Source organism: Macrotis lagotis, chromosome 5 (assembly GCF_037893015.1).
Source record: "Macrotis lagotis isolate mMagLag1 chromosome 5, bilby.v1.9.chrom.fasta, whole genome shotgun sequence".
Lineage (NCBI taxonomy): Eukaryota > Metazoa > Chordata > Mammalia > Peramelemorphia > Peramelidae > Macrotis > Macrotis lagotis.
The window spans coordinates 64,547,932-64,569,195 of NC_133662.1; the positions used below are offsets into that span (position 1 = coordinate 64,547,932).

General features: G+C 32.1%; 1 long non-coding RNA gene across 3 annotated transcripts in view; it reads left to right on the forward strand.

Annotated features, from left to right (window-relative positions):
* Window positions 1-21,264, forward strand: part of LOC141489722 (uncharacterized) — a 186,985-nt gene that overhangs the window by 90,651 nt on the left and 75,070 nt on the right. For all 3 annotated transcript variants that reach the window (XR_012468972.1, XR_012468974.1, XR_012468973.1), the window contains exon 2: window positions 14,209-14,269. This is a non-coding gene — a long non-coding RNA (uncharacterized LOC141489722). The remainder of the gene's footprint in view (window positions 1-14,208; window positions 14,270-21,264) is intronic.

Below are 21,264 nucleotides of genomic sequence, written 5' to 3' on the forward strand. Positions count from 1 at the left end.
GATATGTAATCAAGTGTATCTCAGGAAATTCCTAAAAGATATCATATTAAAGGAAATTTTATGTTTATTATTAAATATTTATCTCTGCTGCTTTATCTACCTACCTCTCTTCCTCCACTTTTCCTTTTTCATTTTATATCTCTTTCTTTCTCCCTCATTTCTCTCACCAAAAAAGCTTGGGAACATATTTTTACCTCAATGGATATTTATAAGTATGTATAAATATATATGGGAATCTATACATACATATGCAATATGCAAACATATTGTATGTTATGTACATGTAAGTAAACACATATAAGAATATATGCATGTATGTTTGTGTGTATAAGGGATATTTCAGCATTCAGATATTGATTAATTAATGGGACTTTACATTCATTGGAATGCCATAGTCAATGTATAGGGGCACATATTAACATGTACATATTGATTAACTAGATGAGAATTCCTATTCAATTGAATGCCATAGTCAAAATGCCATCATGCATTTTTAAAAAAAAATGTTTTTTGATTTATGGGACAAAACAAGAATTTCAATAAGATAGGAAAATAAAAAAAAGATAATTGACCATTCAAATACAAGCTTATTATGTACAACTTGCTATTTCTTTTGAATTTAAAATAAAATTAGCATGCAAATTTCTCATCCTAGAGATAGCTGCAATTATACACAAATATAATTGTATGTATGCATAAATGTATAGTTGTGCATGGAAAATCATTCAGTATATACTTATATCTATCATTTCTTTCTTTGAATATGATACTTTCTTCCTTCACATGTCCTTTGTAGTTAATTTGATTATTTAAAATTGTCAAAATGACTTTGAGGTTCTGCTCATTTCATTAGTCATTATTTCATTCAAGTCTATTCATGTTTTCTCCAAGACCATTGTGCTCATTATTTCTTATATCACAGTAGAAATCCATCACAATATACTCTAACTTGTTCAACCATTGTCCAATTTAAAGATATCTCCACAATTTCCAGTTTTTGATACAATAGAGAGAGCTGTTATAAATACTTTAGAATGTATAGGTTGTTTTTGTTTTCTCCTAATGCTCATTAGAAATAGACTTAGTAGTGGTATTTCTGGGTCAATGTGTAAAGGCAGTTTAATAACTCTTAGGGCATAATTTCAATTGGTCTGCAAAATTGTTGGACCAGTTCTCAATTCTACCACCAATGACTTAGGGCCACATTGTGCATTTTTTATGTTTTTGGGGAGGAGATTTCTTTTCCTGTGCTTATTTTTATTCCAATGACTTTTGAATAATTATATACAAAACTAAGCAGTTGCTGTGTAAAAATAAGAGCATGTGTGAGGCTTCACTATTTTTTTTTTTAGTTTTTGCAAGGCAATGGGGTTAAGTGTCTTGCCCATAGCCACACAGCTAGGTAATTATTAAGTGTCTGAGGTCGGATTTGAACTCAGGTACTCCTGACTGCAGGGCTGGTGCTCTATCCACTGCACCATCTAGCCACCCAGGGCTTCACTATTTTTTTAGAAAATCCTTTTTTGAACACGTAGAAGACAACTTCCATGACTGTGGTGAATATACATTTCAATGAATATGTATAATCTATAGATCATTCATCAGAGTTATTTTTGTGGTTGAATCTACCAAAGAAGTTTGAATATGTATAGAAGACTTCTTGAGGTTACATTTTGTTTAATTGAATCAAAGCTTTTTCAAGTTTAATAATACCAATTGTGATCCCTCTCTCTTAAAAGATATCTTTTCTTGGATGTCTTGAAAACAAATTATTTAACTGGAACTCTATCAACACTCTTTTATTTTTCCCATGGGTATTTCATCATTTCATCTGACCACTCTTTTTTCTGGCTTCATATCCTTAAGTCCTTGTTCCATTTCCTCATAAATACCAGATAATCAGATTCAAAATTCTAAAAGAAGTTACTCCATGGATTATTATAGAAATACTGACAAATACTTCCATTTGCCATAAATATGTCTTCTTTCCAGTTTCATTGATATCTCTATAATTAATTTTCTTAATTTGGTTTTACAACAAGGTTTTTGTGGACTTGTTTTATCCTCTGCATCCTGGCACTATGTTTTAAGATGCTACTAATCAAAGTCTTCCACCATACTGTTTCATGATGTTTAGTAAATGACTTTATACTCCAAACTGGTACTGTCCTTAAATGGAATAATACATCTTGGAAAGGATATCACAGGATCTTATGTCTAACATAATTTCTGTATGTATACTTTTCCCCTTTTCATATTCGACTGTCTGACATGGAATAGCCTTTGGGAAAATTAAATAGTTAAATTCTCTCTCTTTTTCTCTTCCCCCAACCTCATTTGAATAGAATGTGTTGACATTCTTACAAATTAATACCTTTTTTTAGCTGGTTTTGGATTTGACCTTTAGTCTAACTAGTTGATGACTTTCTATATATATATATAGATAATTCAGAAATTAATTGTTTGTTATCTATTTTCTTCTGTCAGTTAAGAGTTAGCCTTAATTTCTTTGAAGTTTTTGTAACCAGGGTCTCAAATCCATTTTCATAAACCTCTTTTCATTTCTTCATTGGTAGTGATTGACTACTTAGTGTTCTGTTAATGCTTTAGGAGGAAAAAATATTGAGGGCTTGGGAAAGGAGAGAGAAATTTTGTTCCTTTACCAGGAACTAGATACATGGCTCCCACTCTTTTCAGGGAAAAGTTCCTAGGAAAAGAAAAAGACTTAGGAAGAAGTTAACAGGATCTAGTATCATAATCATAGTTGCTATCTCTAGCACATTATATTTGATATTTTGAGTTATTTTTTCTTAGGTGAAATCTAGACATCACTCTCTGTCTTTGTCACATTGCTTCTTTGTCTCTCTTTCTCTGAAATATCTCACTCTCACTCTGTGAATTCATCACTCTGTACATAGTCTAGAATATTTCTACACCCACCCACCCACCCACACACACACACACATATGCATATAAATTATATCATTTGATTTCTTTTTGTGACCAGTTTAGATAAAGCAGATGATCCTTATAAAACTGTCATTTATTGGAAAGTGAGTCACCTTTGGATATCTATGGCTCTCCATCTATCTATCCATCTGCTATCTATCTATCTATCTATCTATCTATCTATCTATCTATCTATCTATCCATCTATCCATCTATCTATCTACATCTATAGCCTAAAGTATTCCTTTCCTATTAAGGGATAGCAACCAACAGTGCTGCTTGAACCTAAAAATTAATTTTTCCAGACTAGTATTATTTTGATGAATAGATAATATTGTAGAGAATTGTATTCCCCCCACCTTTGTAAGAAAGAATATTCCCTGAAATCATTTCTTTCCTAACAGTAAACAAAATCTATCTTAGAGAGGGGTATACAAAGGAAACTATAATATTATCTATTATCCTGTGAGTCACATCTAGACAGATCCATATGAATTCATGGAATTACATGTGAAGTTACATGGAAAACAATATTCAGTTTAAAAATTCAAATATAATTAATCCTGAAATTTTATTTATTAACTAGCATCAACCCTAAAACCTCAGAGATTCTTAACACTTTCTTCTCCCTTTGCCTTCCACATATCTACTATATTGCCTTGCCACAAATTTTAGCCGAATCCAAACCATGAAGATTTCTTATTTCTCAAGTATTTGATGTTCTCTACAAGTTCAAGTTCAATTTACCTTAAGTGAAAAAAATATATCTATATACATATATACGCATATACACAAACTCATGTGTGTGTATGAGTGTGTGTGTGATTGTGAATACTGTAAACCACCAGAATTCAAGATACTTGAATGGCAAGATGGTTTAATTATTCTTTTTTAACTTAAGCAGTTAATATGGTGCATTACTTAAACAGTCTTTAAGAAATGTTTTAATTTCCCCCTTTTTTTTTGATAGATTAGAACAATTTCCCTTCTTTACTCTAAATCTTCAATAGTCTAAACTTCAGAAAGGACAAGATCTAGATTCTCTAGCTTTTGATCATGGATAATTATAAAATTTCTGGTTATGACTCTGAAATGAACATGTAAGCTTTAAACCTAACCTCTTCATCTTCATCATCATTATCACCATCATCATCATCATCATCATAATCTTCATCTTCATTTATTATCTCCTTCCACATCTTTCCATATAGTCCTCTGAGTCCTTTCAGTGAAAGGAAAGCAAAGCCCCTTTTTTCATAAACTTTTCTTTCTTTTTAAAAAATGTTTCTATCTTTATTTGAAATTTGCTAAAATTAAATATTCAGGCTGGATTTGGAGAAGGAACCTGTGGAAACCACAGGAAAGTGGTCTCTAAATGAAAGTTCCTTAGATGATATTTGTTTTCCATCACTTTACTTTAAATTCTGCCTTCCTTACTAATAGAAAAAGAAGACGGGACAGAGGTTTTCTTTTCTTCACATAGATGGTTATAAAAGGCATGACTGATTTGATCAGCTCCCTAAGTTTTCTTTTCTCTTCCTGTCTCAATCTGGACCTCTCAACTTATTTACGAGCAACAGTGATGAGGACTTTTAATGTTTCTGGATCTAAAAAGAACCAACCCATGCTAAATTTTCAAGCAGAATGTTTATCTTGGATATCTATTTCAATGTGCATTTGCAAACTGTTTCTCTTTTTTTTCTTCCTCCCTCCCATAACCCTTCTCTCTTCCATAACCCTCCTCTTGTTAGCATTGACAAAATATATGCATAATGTGTCAAAATCAATGAACAGTTTAACGATTATCATCCTAGAGATATGCTCTTTTAAATATCCTCTAGAAATTTCTTCTGAGTCAAATGACTTTTTAATTATGAATTCTGATCATTTTGGAGGGAGATATATTATTAGAGAATCATTACCTGGAAAGGTAAATAGGTAACTCAATGTATAACTTAGTCTGGAGTTAGAAAGAAATTGAATTTGTAGTTAACTATGCACTTGCTAACTGTGACAATTCACTTAAACATCTGTCTGCCTCAATTTCCTTAATTGTAAAATGGATGTACTAAAAACACCTACATTCCAGAATTGTTGAGACCAAATAAGATACTAATTGTAATGCGTTTATCACTGTCATATAATTGTTAGTCTGTATTGTCATCATCTTCATGGTTGCTAAGAAGATCAAATGAAGTATTTGTAAAGTAGTTGAACCATACCTTACACAAATTAGATAAACAATAAATGTTTATTTCCTTGATTCTTTGCATCTACTAAAGATATCCACACGATTAATAATAAATACTCATTTAAGAGAACCTACATGATTTTCATCATCTTTTCTCTATGACCGTTTCCATGATCTGAGTTGTACTCATAGCTGGTATGGGCTTACATGACAGTAAAAGCTTTGAGTTGTAATATAAACCTTCTTCACTTTATCATGGATTTATAGTGTGAACATACTTAGAAGGATATCAGTTAATAAATCAATAAGTTTTAATAAAACACTATGTGGCAGAGACTGTAGTAGTTCCTGGGGGATGAGAAGGGAGGAATGAGACAGTTCTTGTCCTCTTGAAGCTCATATTCTATGTGGGAAAGACAATTTTTATATGTATGCATACATGCATAAATTCATATGTACACACATATATAATTATAGACAAAGACTACAAAGAAATTTGGGAAGAAGTAATTAGTAACATTTGGAGAGATTATTCAAGGCTTCATGTAGAAGATTTCATATACTGTGGCAATACTAGGCATTTTAACAGAATTGAAGATGTAACACAATCTCTCTCTCTCTCTCTCCCTCTCACACACACACACACACACACACATACACAAACACACACACACACACACACACACACACAAAGTGCACACATACACACATATACACTATTTGATAAATGAAGAAACCAAACTCAGAGAGATTCAATGGCAACAATTTAAAGTAATTTTTGAGGGAGTAAATTACAGAACTGGGATTTGAACCCCAAACCTCTGATACCAAATCCAGTCCTTTTTTCATTATACTATATTGATGAAGATATAAAGTATGTGAATGAACTGTGTTGTTGCTGGTTTTTGTCTTTGTTGTTAACTGTCTATATGTCTAGATGTGGTTATTAGGAGGAAATAATGATTCCTTTAGAGCTTTATCTTTTAGGAAGACTGACATATGTCAAGAGGAAGCTGTGGACAAAATTTGATACTGTGTTGTCCTCAGGAGGAGTTTGAGGCTAGAATTCTATCTATTGCATTAAATACTATTGGTTTAGGGGAAGTTCTTTTAAGGTTCAAGTTAAACTCTTGATTACTATCCCTTGATGAAGAAGAAATGTACCAAGCTTTATAGTGAAAACTTGATTCCCTTCCCATCAATTGCCAATTCAACAATGATTACACTTAGCAAAGAGCAAATAAATTCATCCTGAGACCAGAAAAATGAAATCACAGAAAATTTATGTAGTATAATATATACAAGTCAATATAGAGGATGAATAGATTCTCTTTGACTGGGAGTTAGTAATTCAATTCATCCAAAACAGAATCTCTGATTTCACCAAAGGAAAATTCCCTTGTCTCCAATGCAGTAAGCTGGAATAGGGACATTATTGATGCTCCAATTCTTCTATATGTTGATTTATTCCTCCTAGAGTCTTCTTTCTTACAGGAATTCAAAGCTGGAAATTTGAAGAACAAAATCTCTCTCTCTCTCTCTCTCTCTCTCTCTCTCTCTCTCTCTCATCAGTTCCATCTCTCACTCAAGGATGGAAAACTAAATAAGCAATCTCTATAAATTATGATAGTCCTAAATGGATTTTAAAGCACATGTTGCATTTAAAGAAGCCATTGTCCGTGTGACCATGGAAGTTACATATAATAAAAAAGATAGAAAATGTTTACAAATGACTATAATTAAAAATGATACCCGACCAGTGTATTGGAGAGGATTTAATATGAATTTCTTTTTAAGGTCAAGGGGGTAGTATAGTTGTTATGTACTATAAAAAGAAGGATTATTTCCGTGGAATAAATGAAAGAGTCTTTTGAATATTTAAAAATTGGCTCTCAGAGGAAAAGTTTATGTATAATATACCTTTTAAAAAGTTTTATCTTGGGGGCAGTTAGATAGTGCAGTGGATAGAGCATCAGCCCTAGAGTCAGGAGGACTTTAAGGTCTGTGTGACCTTGGGCAAGTCACTTAACCCTATTACCTTAAATAAAACAAAATGTAAAAAAAAATAATCTTCCTTATTAGTGTTTTCTTCATCAATTTTTTTAAATGTATGCAGTTAACAAAGAAATGAATGAAACCCTGATTTGTTGCCTTTACTGATTTCCAAGGTGCAAATTCTCACATTGAAAATTTAATAACCAACATTTGAGAGTTAGTTTGATTTTGCACCAACAAACACTTGAATGTAATGACTAAAGCTTTAGATTTGGAATCAGAAAATTTGCATTTAAGTTTTAGTTGTACTTATTTGTGTGACCTTAAGTAAATTATGGCACCTCTCTAGATTTCAGTTTTCTCACTTATAAAATGGAGATGTTAAACTAAAGGATATTTATGATATCTCCTAAGTTTAAAATCTAAAAATATGAGACTTCCAGGACATTGCAACAAGTAGTTTCTTGAATGTATTACATGATTCTAATAGTACAAGACTATCTGCACTTCCTCTCCTTAAAGTCAAATCTTAACCTGATCTAGTATAGCTTCTAGTGCTATTCATTGACTAAAACTGTTCTTTCCAAAGTTACCTGTGATCTATTAACTGCTAAATATGATGATTTTCCTAAAGGATTTGACGTCACTTATCACTCCCTCTCGGAATGTTTCTCCTCCTCTTCATGACAGAAGTCTCTCCTTTTCCTCATGCCTATGTGCCTTCTCTTTCTCTACATCATTAAATATATCGAATCCAATTAAACATTAAGGTCCGCTAAGGCTCTGTCCTAAACCCTCTTTTTTCTGTCTATAGTATCTACACTAAAATGAGATTGCAGTGATCTTATTACCTCCTGTGGCTTTATTTATGATCTCTATATCAGTTATCATCTTGTCAATTCCTCCTTCATAATATGTTATTCATCTCCTTTAAACTGTGATCACCATTTTAGGTTAGCCTCCTATCACATCTAATCTGGATTATTGAAATAATCTCTTAATTGATCTCCTACCCTCTCTCAAATCTCTTATATCCATGATTCAGTCTTTTCACAATTGCATAAGTGATGCACTTAAGGTATAGACATGACTTTCTCCCTTTCCTACACTTTCCTGTGACTCCAAGAATTAAATATACCCACCACTGTCATGCTACAATGTGACTCTAACTGCCCTTCCCCCAACTTTGTTATAGTTTAATATGTATGTGTGTATGACCTCATGCTGTTTGTTTGTTTTTTCACACACCATGCCATTTTCCATTTCTGTAAAATTAAATAGGCTTTCTTTCACACCCTGAATGCATTTTGTGCTTACCTGTACCTCTTTGATTAACTAATTTTCTCCAAATATCAGCTTAAATGACATTTTTTTACTGAAAACATTTCCTAAAGTCTATTTGTGCCCAACTTCCAATGATACTTAATTTTTATTTATATATTTGGTTTACATTTATTTTATACACACAAGCATATGTACATATTACACATAAATTTAATATATATATATGTATATATATACATATATATATATATATAATACTTGATTGTTTCCAGACATATTGTCTGAACTGATTTCCTTAAGAAGAATGGCTATCTCATTTATGCCTTTGTGTTCTTTGTAGGAAGCATTGTGTTTAGTACCTAGTTGGTGCATAATAGAAGCTTGATTATTTGATTTAAAGACCTTGAAAATATAGCTCCAATTTGGCTTTCTATGATTATTTCCCTTTTTTTTCTTTATGCCTGTTTTATAGACAAAATGACCTGTGTATGTTCCTTTGAGAATTTGGCACTCCATCTCTCTCTTTCTCTTCCATGCCTTTGTACATGTCCTCTTTTCCTCTGCTTCTTAAAATTCCTACCTTTCAAGCCTCACCTCATATATCAAAAAATTTGAAATAGCCTTTCTTGATTCATCCACTTGTAAAGTTTCTTTCCTCTTCTGTTCTAATTATCATGTGAATGCTTTTTGTTCACATTTTGTATCCTCACAGTAGGATATTATCACTTTCTAAGCAGGCATAATTTTGTGTTTTTCTTTGCCTCACCAGTACCCAGGAAAACCTTTCCATATAGGATTTGCTTAATAATTGTTTATTGAACTATATCAATTTTTATAAAACTGAAAATGTAGATTGATATCAAACTGTGAAGATGTTCTAGTCAATCAAATTTGTTCATCACTCTGTAGGTGACAGGAATTCATTAAAGACTTTTATAATTTTTCTGGAACAATGAATTTTTCTTTGGATCTTCCTTTAAAGATCAAAACACAAACCAGAAAAATTTTTCATTCTTGTGATCCTAGAGTATTCTAATATTAAGAAATTAGGTTCAAATTATTAATGTCTTTTCCTGAAAATTCAATTAATTTTATATCTCAACTTATTCTCCCTTTCACTTTTGCATATCGTTTCTCTCGAATTAGATGGACTATTCCCCAATGGCAAGAAACATATCATATACTTCCTTTCTAGGGAAGCCAACTTTACTTAAGTACTTTAATGAGTGCATAGTAATAATTATTTGCTAATTAATATTTTTTGATTGATTATTTCAGCTTCCTTCTCCAGAACAGGTTTTAGGAAGTTTGACTTTCAACCTTTTCCCAGGGGCTAACTTTTTCTTGGGCAAATGTTTAACATATAATACTTAATTGTTATATATAGATTATCCAGATAGTAATTTTCTTTCAAATAGAGAGCTCCTAGGGAGAAAACCCTCTCTTTCAATGTGGAAGGATTTCTTTCTTTTTGATCATAAAATTGACATTTTATGGAGCTTTCAGGGGCACTGAAATCTTAAATGATGTTCAGAAAATAAAAAAGCTGCTTGTATCAGGGGCAGGATTTGAACCCAGCTCTCCCTGTCTATGAAACTGGCATACTATCCACTATACCCTGCTGTCTGTCATTGGGAAGATAGATTGGTTTGAGAAATTTTTGGAGAAGGAAAATGACATAATCCCTCTATACAATTTTAGTATTTAATAGCACCAAGAATTGTGAATATAAACCCAGCCAGTTTAGCTGACTGACATTTGTTCTGTCATAACTCTCATTCTCAGTTCTATATATTTTTTAAAAAAATCTAAACGCTGGTGGCAGTTCTCACCTTCACAGATCTTTTGATGCACTTTTCTGCGAGTAAAGTAGATTTCTATTTTTCCTGCAGCATCAACAGTTACTTCTATTAATCCACTTGCCATCTTAATCTTAGAATCATTCAATCAACAAAAATTTTAAAGGTACCTACTGTGTGCTTAGCATTATGGTAGGAAACATGGGGAAATGGCGTGAGAAGAAAAAGTGATTTTTATTCAGACATGGAAATATATCATCCTATGACTCAAGCCCATTTCTGGCATGCATTCCTTCCTCTCCTCTGCTTTATACAATCTGTAGGTTCCTTCAAAGCACACTTCAGGTTGTGACTTTTATATTAAGATGTTGCTGAACCCTTTATTATTAACACTTTCTCCCTCTTTCTTTAAGTGTCTCTATATTTAATATTTCACATATTTTTTTCTTTATTTATTGTAGTCTTACCCTCTCTCTTTTGCCTATGATATTCTTCTACTCAGAGGATAGAGGTAGGTAACATGTAGAGATATGTAAAGGTAAATTCTTACTCTATAGTGATTAAATTGAATGATGTGTAAGAATTTGTAGAAATGTAATTTTATGTGAGTGTGATTATTTCCTAAGTCCTAATTAGAATAACTGAAAGCTCTCTATATGGATTACCCCAAATTTGATACCTGTCGATTAAGAGTTAATAAGTTGATACTCACTACTTAAAAAATTATGATTGAAAAATATACATATTTTCTTCTGCTTTATTTCTCAACTGCAGCTTTCTTGACAAAGACTTTATGGAAAAGATAAATTATTTATTTTCAAATAAGTGCAAGTCAGCTACAAGATAATTAAAGGTGATAGAGCCTCCCTATGCAAATCACAGCATATATTCAGAAATAATTTAATTTAGAATTGATTCAAGACAAAGGCAAAACTTGCTCTGTTAAAGGAATATAGAAATATTATAGGAATGTTATACAAATACAAAATGAACAGGATAACACATAACTGGTAGGTGCTGTGGCAATTGTTTCTTTTAGCAGCATGATTCAGCATGTGTCCTAGATCAATTGTCTTTTCAGAAAGGACAAAGTCAAATATAAGTATGTTACTGTTTTCTCCCTCCCTATAAAGTTTTTTTTTTTTATAAATGGTCTTATTTCTTTTAAAATTCTACTTGTTGGTCTGAAAATAGAGCAAGGACTGGAGGACCTTATTCCTAATACTATTCCTACATTTTCAGGGCAATTAAATAATTCCTAAAGTACTATACATATCTAGGGCTCTGATAAATTGAACAGGGACAGTTGTATTTTTAGGTGATCTTTATTGATTTTTGAAAAAGTGTTGTCTGAACAAAAACATGGGGAAACCAATCACTAACTGAACTAACTCCTCTTTGAAGCATGTTTCCTCTCAGTTATTACAAAGTCAGGAGAAGAGAACTTCACTGCAAAAAACAATTGTTTTTTGAAAGGCAGTTTCATTATTAAGATGTTTCATTAAATATACATTTAAAAAGCAAAACTTCTTTACAAAACTGAATTAATTATCATGTAAATTTTTTTGCTCTTCTTTATATATTAGAATGTATTTGTTCTTGACTGTTAAATTATTATAAAATATGGTTAAGTGACTGTGCATATATATGCATATATATATATGCAGATGGAAATGCTCTATCATGGTATTTATGATAAACTGAATTCTGGTTCAAATTCCATTCATCTTAAGGACAGTTTATGTTTTGTCTAGGAAAGCAGGAGATTGATATGGAGTCTGAATATTGCTATGAATGATAGGTTTTTAGTGTCAAAATTTCCTCATATCAATCGCTGACAAGCCAATCTTCTTCTGTAAAATGTGCCTTCTAGAAACATGTTGGACTCTTGCCAGAACACTATTATGGTCTGATATGCATCACTGTCATGCATTTGGAAATAAATTAGGCAGTATATAATTTGCACACATAGAGATGTGTTTGGTGAAGGTAGAGATGCGCACTGGACTCTTTGTAAGCATTGCCTAAGCAATATACGAGGTTGTTTACAGGCAATGTTATGAAATAAGCAGAATTTTTCTTTAGTGTTCCTATGTCATTTTTATGTTCTCCTCCAAGACATCATTGCAGGTATCCTTTAACCTAAACCCTGATATGACTACTTCTCGTATTGCCTTCATTTCCCAAAGATTCTTACTTGGAGACAAATGCCACTGGAAAGAGTGATCATCTCAATGTTCCATTCACACAGATAAGTCAGAGCAAAATCTATCAAATCACAATTTGAAGAAAAATGCAGTTTGGCAGAAACTATTTCTAGACCTACATCTACACCAGATACCAAAGTCAAAATGAATTTAGATATGATGAAGACAAAAAAGGTTTTAAGTTCATAAAGACATAAAGCATCATAAGTAAATTAGAAAGGTTTATTTTGTCAGATTTATGAATAAGAATATCTGACCAAACAAGAGATAGAAAGCACTGTGAAATATAAAATGAATAAACTTGATTATTCAAATTAAAAAATTTCCATAAAAAACCAACACAGTGAAGATTAATGAAAATAATCAAATTTGTAAGACTATGAATCATTCTCCATCTGATAAATAAGCAAAGGGTTTGAACAGGTGGTTTTCAAAAGAAAAACTCAAAAGATATCTACAGTCATATAAAAAAGTTCTAAAATACTATTGATTAGAGAAATGTAAATTATAAGAATGTTGAGTTACCACCTCACATCTTTTAATGTGAAAGGAGAGAAAAATGACTAATGTTGGAGGGAGTGTGAAAAATATCACAATTGATGGCATTGTGAAATGATTCAAATATTCTGGAGACCAATTAGAAAGTGTACCCAAAAAGCTATTAGACTGTGCATTCTCTCTGATCCAGAAAGTCTGTAACCCCAAGAAAATTTTTAAAAAAGCAAAATGACTTAAATGTATAGAAAATAGTCACAGCAGCTCTTTTTGTGGTGGCAAAGAATTGTAAATTGAGAAGATGCCCATCAATTGGGAAATGGCTGAACAAGTTGTGGTATATGATTGATAGACTACTATTGTCCTTTAAGAATATGGCATATTCTTATTTTCTTGTTGAAAACAATCTAATAATTGAAGCTATTCCCAAAGTAGAGTTGATTGCCTCAAGAGATAATGGATTCCCCTTAATAAGGAATCTCTGACATAGTTGCATGTCCACTAGATGAGTCTATGAAGAAATAATATTTTTTATTTAGATTTTTCAGGGCAGCGGGGTTAAGTGGCTTGCCCAAGGCCACACAGCTAGGTAATTATTAAGTGTCCGAGGCCAGATTTGAACTCAGGTACTCCTGACTCCAAGGCTGGTGCTCTATCCACTGCACCGCCTAGCTGCCCCCAAAAATAATTTTTAAACTAGATGATCTTGAGATAATTTTCGACTCCTACATTCTATGTTCCTGATTCATACAGCTTTAAAAATCTATTATCAAGTTTTGAATATATTTTTCATATCTTCTTTTGCTATTCCTTTGATCCATGTCCTCCCCTCTTAAAGAATTTTTTTGAAAATTTTTCTCAATTATCACAATTTACTGTTTCATATTAAAGGTCCCTGAGTCTTTTAGTCCTTGGGAAGGATATTCCATTCTTCATTGTCTCTAATATCTTATTCAGACTCAATCTCCTCCTAAATAAAAAAAATTTTTCTCTTGTACAGTCATTCCTATATTCCTCCTTTCTCTTCTTCCTCCCCATTCATTGTATCCTTTCTTCTCTTTACTGCATGTTCTCTAAAAATCTACCCTTAATCCAGAATAAATTTTCTCCTTCATTCTCAAGTCTTTCTCTCAAATAGTTTCCATTTAATCTACTGATAACTGGAACTCCAATTTATCTGTAAAATACCATATCCATAATTCCTGATTTTAATTATTTTTTATTTTATTATGTACCTAACAGGGAAACAAAAGGAAGCATACTTCTTACTCACAATTTCTTCTTGCAGATCTTCTCTACCATCATGATGGAGGAAGTCTTTTCCTTTGAAATGTCTACATCCTGGTGATGTAAGTATTCACAATGGTGACCCAATATTCTCATTTCCCAAATCATACACTTCCTTACCTTCAATATCTTTGTCATCACTTTACATTTCATTTACCATCACCAGAAACTCTTCCACCTCTGAAATGCTCCACTTATATATTTTCTTATATTTTCTTATTGTATTACTCATATTAAAGCTGTTCTTTCTCCTAAAAATTTTTTCTACTGCAGAATCATTCTTTTAAACAGGGCGTTGGAAGCATAAAGATAAAAGTTAAACAAACTCAGTCCTCAAAGGACTTACATTTACATTTTTTCACAAATAAGAGAATGTTTGATTTTCAAGCAATGCTAGAGACCATCTAGTCTAATTCAAGAATTCACTTATCCAAGTATTTACTTCTCCTTCATATTAGACAAATATTCACTTAGACTTTGTTCACAGAGCTTTAAGGAGGGAATTCTCTGCTCTCTTCATTCTTGTTCATTTCACTTCCTTTTCTTCATAATTATTATACTAGAAATATTTGATTGGGCAAGGCCCTGCTATTAACCCTCAAGTTTTGTTTCCTGCTTCTTTTGTTATTCACAGAATGCTAATTTTTAATTCTGAGCCACATCCAGCCTTATCTACTCCTATTTAAGATTATAAAAAGATTAGTCTAAGAAGAGATGGCAACTTGCCTATATTCTAAGGAATCAAGCACTCTGGTGAAGGAATAGAAAGATATAAATACAAAGATGCAAAAAGACATTAGCTTCAAAACTTTGTCATTCTAATATTGAAAGGTGTTCTATGGGAAACACCAAGATAAATTGTAATAATAAGTAAAGTGTGATATCAGTGAAAGAAAGATTCAGAGAAAATATTCCAGGAGTATTTGAGGAGGGAAAAAATAATCATAGGTATGAGAATCTATATAATAAACATCTCAATTTTTATAATGATTTAGGTCCATCTAAGTATCACTATCCATATTGTAAATATGAGGAAACTACATCCTTTGAGATTAACTGGTTGGTATCCTTTTCACTAAACTAAATTATTTCAGTTTTAACTATGTTTCTAAGTGTTTGAGATACTTTTTTTGAAATGGCAATGTGAGAACATTAAAAGATAGTTCCGTTGTTTTGAGTTAAATATTTTTCTGTAATATGAAAAAATAATTAAGGGCCAATCATGAAGTGCGGAAAGGGGTGGGATGTATTTTTTCCCTGCAAATAATGGTGAGATAAAAATGTTTTAATAAATTTAGTTTGAAATGAAATAAACTACATAGGAAAATATAATGGAGAATAATCTAAACTCTTAGTAATTACCAATAATAAGCATTTTCTAATTAAGTATTCAGGTCATGATTTCTTTATAACTGTTAGTATCTAAAATAATGTTAACTAAGAATTTTATTTATTTCTTAAGAATTATTTATTTATTTTTATTTATTTAAGGGAGTAACTTTTTGTTATTTAATGGGGTTTTTAAGTGACGTGCCCAAGGTCATACAACTAGGCAATTATTAAGTGTCTGAGGCTGGATTTGAACTCAGGTCATCCTGACTCCAGTGCCAGTACTCTATCCACTGAGTCACCTTGCTGTCCCTAGGAATTTTATTTTGGAAAATTAATTTAATTCAGGGATAAAATACATAGAACCTAATGGGGACTACTAGTTGCCATGTCTATTCAGTTGTCTCTCTCAAAAACTAGATGTTTTCCATAAGCCTCAAAAAACACTAGTACCCATTCAATTCATGGTTTCATTCTTGGATGACAGTCTAAAGTCTTGACATTTTATATTTTGATTAAAAAATCTAGAGCTTGTCATGGTTTTTGGACAGCCTTACATGACTTCAATACATTTCTGTCACAATTTTTTGTATGGCAGTCAATCACTAGTATCTACCTTCCTTTAGTTTCCAAATGGGTTCATTTTCATTCAATTAAAGCTTAGGAGACTGATATGTCTTCATATACATATGAAAGGGTCAAGTAATTTCTCTAAAACAAGAAAAGCAGAAGTGCCTTCTTCAATGCCAATCACTTCTAAATAATGAGTACATAAGCATCAATTTTGAGTTAAAGACTTTAGAGGTATTGTCTTCATTTTATTGATGGCAAAAACAAGGCCCTATAAAGATAATTGATTTGCTTGTAGTGACAGAGATTTTAAAGTATTGAGCTAGAATTTATTTTATTTTACTTTTTCCCCATTTATTTATTTCATATCTTATTTTTCATAGTTAAATGTAAAAATAATTTTTAACATTCCTTTTTAAAACTTTGAGCCCCCAATTCTCTCCCTTCCTCCTGTACCCCTCCCCTCGTTGAAAAAAAACCAAGCAATTTGATATTGGTTATAAATATGAAGTCAATACTAGCCACTGTGAAAGAAACATAGACTCCTTTTCACCTAAAAAAAATGTCAAGAAAAACAATGAAAAAAGTCTACTTCGGGCAGTGGATAGAGCACTGTCCCTGGAGTCAGGAGTACCTGAGTTCAAATCCAGCCTCAGAAATTAATGTGTGGCCTTCAGCAAGCCACTTAACTCCATTGCCTTACAAAAACATTAAAAAAATAAAGTATGCTTCAAGTTGAATTTAGACATAATCAGCTCTTTATCTGGGAATGGATAGTATTTTTCATCATAAGCCCTTCAGAAATGTCTTGGGTCACAGTAATGCTGATTAAAGTTATGTCATCAATAATTGATCATCCAATAAAATTGCTATTATTTTGTGGTACCTTTTATTTTGCATCACTTATGTGTTTCCAGGGTTTTTTTTTCCTGACAGCATCCTGCTCATTATTTCTTATAGCAGAATAGTATTTTGTCATTGTTTGAACTCAGGTCCTCCTGACTCCAATGCTGATACTCTGTCCACTGAGTCACCTTGCTGCCCTAGTCCTCAAGTGATGGGAATTTCCTCAATTTCCTATTCTTTGCCACTAGAAAAGAGCTGCTATAAATATTCTTGGACATAAAGGTCCTTTATCTTTTTTTCTTTTTCATCTCTTTTGGACTACAAATCTAGCAGAGTGGCCTTGCTAGGTCAAAGGATAAACATGATTTTATAGCCCTTTGGGCATTCCAAACAGCTCTGCAGAATGGTTGAAGTAGTTCACAATTCTATCAATAGTGCATTGATGTCTTGTTTTCCTTTCATACCTGCCAAGATTCGTCATTTTCCTTTTCTGTCTTATTACCCAATCTAATAACTATAATATAGTACCTCAGAATTACTTTAATTTGCATTTTTCCACTCAATAGTGAATTAGAACATTTTTTAAAAAAAGTATGGCTATAGATAGGATTGATAATTGCATATCTTTTTATCATTTGTCAGTTGGGGAGTGGCTCTTATTTTTTTTAATTTAACTTGGTTCATCATATGCTTGAGAAATGATACCTTTAAAAGAGAAACTTTCTTCAAAATTTTTTCACATTTATTATTGCTAACTCTATTTCCCTCCATCCAATTCCCCTATACCCAATTATTCTATTTTCACTTCTTTATGTCCTTTCTCAAAAATGTTTTGCTTTTGACTTTCGCCTACCTCAATCTATCCTCTCTTCCCTGATTCAGCTTTCTCTTACCTCCTTTCCCTCCTACTTTTCTATAGGGTAAGATAGAGTCTGTATATATTATTCCCTCTTTGAGAAAATTCTGAATAAGAGTATGGTTTACTCATATGCCCTCGCTGCTCTACTTTCCACTCCAATGTAAAAACTTTTTCTTTCCTTTTTTTGTGAAATAATTCATTCCATTCTACCTCTCCTTTCCTTTCTCCCAGGACCTTTCTCTCTCTCATCCCTTAATTCCATTTTTATTGATTTGATTATTGATTTATCTGTTTATTAAGTTATCATCCCTACATATATGAGCTCTCTTTCTATATACACTCCTTAATAATGAGAAAGTCAGTGAATCAAAGTATATGTATAAAGCCATTAATAATGGAAATCCAGACAAAAATATAGACAGTACCATAACAATAATAATAAGTAATATTTATATAAAACTTCAATATTTGGTAGTTTTAACAGCTAGCTTCTATTGCTCTCTAAAATTTTCAAAACACTTTAAAAATATATTCTGATTTCAATCGGAAAGTCATACAAAAAGGGAATTGGCATTATCCTAATTTTACAGAAGAGTACAATTAGAGGTTAAGTGACTTTCCGGGGTCACATAGCTCATAATTGCTTGAGTCAGGATTTAGGTTATAAGTCCATAAGTCCAGTCATCTATTTACAATTCCATTTTACTACACAACCATTCTTTAACTGACTGGGCAAATCCTTTAAATCAGAGACTTACAGACTTTTTCTATAATCTGTTGAAGTCTATTAACCTTTTCTCAGAAGAGAAAGCTTTGTAAATGTATTTTAAAAAAGGAAAGCAATTATATCAAAATGCAGACACAAGTTCAAATTCAGGTACCTCAGGGGAAAAGAAACACTGCATTATGGCCTGCTTTTGTTGATATACTTTATAATTGTTGAATATTAAATGTTGAATATTATATAAGTCAACTCCATATATAAGACAACAGTACTATTCATGCTGCTTTTGCTATTGATATGGGTTGAACCTTTTGATTTGAAGTGCCTGGAGAATTTTATCTGGAAATACATAGTCCTAATAAGTATATCTTTGCAGTCATTATATACTCAAATGTCACAAATTCTGACTTTACATAGCTTGCACTTGGTCTAGAAATCCATAATAACTTTTCCAACTGTTTTGTTTCAGTTGGTCCATTCACTGCCATCCCACACCCTAAAACACTTTTTTGCACCATCTCAATTTTAAATCGAAGAAGAAATTTTTCATAAACTAAAATCCATCAGATACAAATACTCCTGGTGAATCTCTCTAAGAGACAGAACACTGGATCTGCTAAACTGGGTCAAATGAAAGCAGATGGAGCTGGCTAAACCATCCTGCTTTGTTAAAACCAAACAAAATTGGGTTCCTAGGAAGGGAAAATATTTTTCTTTTCTTTTCAAGTGATGGAGAAGACACAAGCTTGAATACACCAAATTAACTCCGATTGAAACAACCAAGTTTTCCAAGAAGGCAAATGGCACTTGGCAACTCTTGGTACACTATAGGTAACTGAACAAAATCTTCATACCTATCATGATAACTGATACTAATTTTTAATATAGTTGATCAGGTAACCAATCCAACAATACTTTTTCCTCTATTCTTTTTCTCCCTCTATGCTTTATGGATAAAGCTAGTTAGGATCAATTATTTTCATTTAATAAGGGGTCTAGTACTCTTTCACTCGTTTTCTCAAGGATCACCTGTAATCTCTCTCATAATATCACATTAAGTTGGGAAGAGAAATAAAAGAGATATCCTTCCTTTATTTAGGACACTAATGAACAGTACTTCATTGATGTCATAATGTTAACTAAATCAGATGAGATCATAATGCTTAATGTCCAGTCCCCTCGGTCAAGATTGGGAAATTCCATTAGAGGGGAAAAAACAGTAACATCAATTATTTGTCATTGACAAATTTAATACAATATAGCAGGTAGCAGATTGGATGGGAGAGGTAAGAGGGAATGAATAGTAGAGGTTAACAATTAAGTTGTGAAACTGGGTGATAGGGAGGATGGCTGAGCTCTCAACATTTATGTGGAACTTTGGGAAAAAACGGAAGGCATGGAAGGAAAATAATGAGTTCTTTGGTTTTCTATTACTTCCAGGAATAAGCATGAAAGCTTTCAGTTTTTATAAACCTTTATAACCCAATTTCTCCTTTTCTTTTCTAACTTTCTTCTATATTTACATCTCTAAACTTTCCAAGCTAATAACAGTTGGCTCTTTTGTTATTACTTGCAGAAAACTCTCCATCTCTCAAATTTGTACAATCTGCACTCTAACACCAGAATGCTCTTTCTCATCCTCACAACCTCTTTGCTTTTCTTCCTTCCTTCAAACCTTACTTTGTCCCAACATTAAACCTGAAGTAGTAGAATTTTTTATCTATATCAGACTTGCTCCTCAAATATATAAAATAAAAAACAATGACTTAGTATAACCAGTCTTAATCAGATAAAATGGGATCAATGGGAGGAAATTTAAGAATTTCTTTGCAACTAAAGTGAAACAAAAATGAAATGAGTTGCCTTTTTCAGTATTCATAGTTTTTGAGGAAATGTCACATACTTTTTTCACAAAGGTATATGACAGTACCTTGAAGGCAGTATAATAATAATATTATAGAAACATTGATCTTGATGAATATAGAATTATTTATTTTATTCCATTTCATTTCTAACACTTTATAAATGAGGAACTGTGGTGATTTATCCAAAATAATACTGCTTTTTAGTGGCACATTTGAGCTTAGAACAGAGATATTCCGATTCTATCTCCAATGTTTATTCTATACTACGTTATTGTTGATGTCCAATAAGTTTCTTAATTTGAAGCTTTATAGAATTATTGAATAGAGGCTCCTGCCTCTGTACAGAAATAGTGATCAAGATTACAAAGTGACTATGACTTCTCTGGTATCTGCAACACTGGGAATTTCCAGAAGAAATGAAACATTTTTACTCCACTAAAATATGTTTATGGGATCTTTGAACTCCAGGGATAATCAAGATAGTCAGAGGAAAATAAAAGCAATTTTAATTATAATAATTGCAAGAAAAGAATGCATGCCTGATTTATGATATTGAAGTAAAGAAAGATATTTGGTTAAAGCACTAATATAAGTAAACTTCCATATATTTCATATTTCCCTTATTTATCAAAAAGTAGTATCCATAGAGAAAGAAGGTAAGGATGGATGCTTCCTCAGTCTAGAAATGTAGACAAAGAATCAGTTTATAGAATGAGTTTTCCTTGTAGTCCTAGCATTCATCACTTCCAGATGGGTGAGGACAATGTCAAAGGCAAAACTGGAAAATGTTCTCCCAGAAACCATGTGTTTTAGCAATATCTATGTGGTAGATTTCACTGAAGCAGTAAAATACTTTATACCTGT